The following is a 3,127-nucleotide window of genomic DNA, read 5'->3' on the forward strand; positions in this document are numbered from 1 at the left end:
GGATCAGAGCCTGGTTCCTTCATATGAAAGGAATAGGCCGCGGGGAATATCTTCCCTATTGGCTCGACAGCGGGTGGCACGCCTTTTGAGGCGGTTTCATGGGGAGGCGAAACGACGCCTGCTGCCATAGTGGCCGAGTGTGACGTGGTGGATGGGACATAACTGTCCTCGCATTTAATGCGGGAGACGTGGGTGCATGGGCCGATGAAATCGGCTCGTGGTTAACCGCGCCGGACGGGGGGAAAACTTCCCCAATTTTATCACCCGTTCGTTTCGCCTCCTCCCTGAATAAAAACCCGAGGAGTCTCGCCCCTCCTCGTCTTACCTTGCCTGCATTAGCGCCGCCTTCGTCGAGCCGTCGCTAGAGCAGCGGGTGCCGGGAAGAAGAGGAGAGAAGAGCGAGCCTAGGGAGGAAGCGAGAAAAAAGCGAGAGCATGGGAGGGAGAGAAGAAACTCACCGCCGCACCTGATTCCTCCATCGCACCCATGGCCGGCAACATCATCGTTGTCGAGGCAGACCCCTGGGATCCATCGGACGTCACCGAGGAGATGCTCCAGTCACTTGTCGACGGTGGTCTCCTCCGCCCGGTGACAGACCCCACTAGGCCGGAGTGGATTGCTCCGTACGGCGAGCCAGAGCCGAGGCCTCGCGACGGCTACGTCGTAAGCTTCGTCTCCTTCCATGAGCATGGCCTCGGCATCTCGGTGGACCGGTTCATGCGGGCGCTCCCGCACTACTACGGCGTGGAGCTCCACAATTTTAACCCCAACTCCATCGCTCAGGCGGTTATCTTTGTTGCCGTCTACGAGGGGTATTTAGGGATCGCTCCGCATTAGGAGTTGTGGCTCCATCTGTTCCGGGCGGGGCATACTACCAAGCCGACGGGCACGTTGGGTAAGAGGAAGGCGGCGCGGGCTGGAGGCTGCACTCTCTAGGTGCGTCAGGACCGCTTGCACCTCTACATCCCGGCCCAACTCGCGTCCTCCAACCGCCGATGGTACACGAGTTGGTTTTACCTCCGCAACGACGATAGAGGGCTTCCTCCCTACATCGGGCGGATTGTGGGGAGTTGCCCAGAGAAATGGAAGTGGGGTGTCTTGAAGATCAACCAGCCCAAGCTGGAGCCGCTCCTGGAGGGGCTAGCGAGGCTACGGGGCCATGGCCTCACCATGGCTATGGTCATGGCCGCCTTCCACCGCTGGAGGGTGCTGCCGCTGATGGCTCGGCGGCGGCGGCTGTTCGAGATGAAGCTGGGTTAGCCCATTGAGGGCACCTAGATGTCCTCCTCTGCCATTTCCGACGAAGAAATTCTTCGTCGGGTGGGGGAGACGGTAGAGGCGAAGCTGAGGGGCGGCAACTTGACCCCTATCACGATGCGGCCATCACGGGAGTTCCTTTCGCTGGTAAGTCATGTGCCGCTGTAGCCTCTGAACCTCCTCAGTCTCCCCTTACCCCTTGTTCCCTCATACGCGTTTGTCGTTCCTTCAGGGGATGAGGGACGTGCGCTCCTCTCCACCGCCCGTTCCCGAGGACGCGGGGCGGTGGGCGATCAACCGCGCTCACGCCGATGCGCAGAAGAGGCGAAAGGATGCCAAGGTGGCAAAGCGCACGAAGCACATCCTCGCACGCGAGGAGCTGGATAAGCGCCGCCGTCAACAATGGAAGGACGGTCTCCCGCTGGAGGAATCCCCATCGACATCATTGTCGACGAAGGCCTCGGACGGGAACGACAAGGGCGAGGGAGGGCGAGGTCCCCTGGACCACCTTCCTGACGTCATGAAGGTGGCGCCCGGGTGTCGGCAAGCAGCCTGGCACCCCCGGGAAGGGGAGGAGAAGCGAACCCGGGGCCGGCGGTTGCCCGCTCCGGGGCCGAGGCCGACACGCCCGAGGCATGGGCGTTAGGCAAACGTGCCGTCAGCCTGGTAGGCTCGGCGGCCGTGGTGGAGCAGGTGGTGGTGGAGGCAACACCACTGCCCCTGCAGAGGACCAATGGGGCGCCGGGGTCCGCTGAAGACCGACCAGCGATGATGGATACGGAGGCGATGCCTCTGTCGCTGCCTCCGCCGCTGCGGATGAGGTTTGCCGTGGTAAAGCAAGGGCCACCCCGTTCAAGGCAAGTGTCTTCTTGGTAGGGTCATGTTGCCTTCCAGTCGCTTTTTTGGTTTTGCACTGACCCTGTAGGTTAATTTTCCTTAGTCGGAAGCGACCTGCGGACGACCTCCCCTTGGTGCCCCTTAAGGCGCTTAAGGCGAGCCCTGGCTCTTCCACCCACTAGGTGGCGGAGGCGCAAGCCGCTATCCAACGTGGCGCGGCGTCGGCGAGGGTCGACCCAAAGGGGCCGGCCGCCCAAGGAGGGGCTGCCGAGGCGGCCCCTACACAGACGAGGGAGGGAGCGCTTCCGCCTCGTGGGGGCGAGGCTCACGAGTTGAATGGGGCCGGCGCGCCCTTTGTTGTCGAGGCTCCCGGGGTCTCCGAGGCTGAGGCGATGGAGGCTACGGTGCCCACGACCGTCGAGACCGTAGTGGCCGCGGTCGGTGTCTCTGCGTCTGCCGAGGCCGCGTCGGCCGAGGCCGGAGCCCCCGAGACCGCCGAGGCCATAATTGCAGAGGCCGAAGCCCCCGAGGTCACCAAGGCCGTCGTGATGGCGGCGAGGCCGTCTGTGCAGGAGGCGAAGATGCAGGTGGCGGAGGCCTCGGTGGTGCCCTTGGTTCAGGGCCCGCCGTTGTTGTGAGAGAGCGCCCGGGAGGCGGAGGTCTATCCGATTTCCTCCAACGATACTTCTCGGGCACGGGAGGTGGTCGATGCCGAGGAGACCGATGCCGTGGAGCAGCCGACACCGCTCTTGGACGAGGGAAGCTCGGCCCTTGTGCGGGTGTGACCCGAGCCTCGCGGGTGGGATCACCCGCGGGTACTGTGGTGGAGCCAGGACAACCCTGAAGGGGAGCCTCTGTTCGCCCTTGAGGACGCGGCCGAGGGCAGACGCTGGAACACCTTCGAGCAGTACCGCCAGCTGGCGGAGCGGTCGCTACGGATGGTGCTGTCCGTGGTGGCCGACGAACTGCCCGGGGTCGCCTAGGTTCGTGTTTTCCTTTCTCGCATGACGTTTCCTTTCCTAGTTTCGTTGCG

Source organism: Miscanthus floridulus, chromosome 16 (genome assembly GCF_019320115.1).
Source record: "Miscanthus floridulus cultivar M001 chromosome 16, ASM1932011v1, whole genome shotgun sequence".
NCBI classification, from domain to species: Eukaryota; Viridiplantae; Streptophyta; class Magnoliopsida; order Poales; family Poaceae; genus Miscanthus; species Miscanthus floridulus.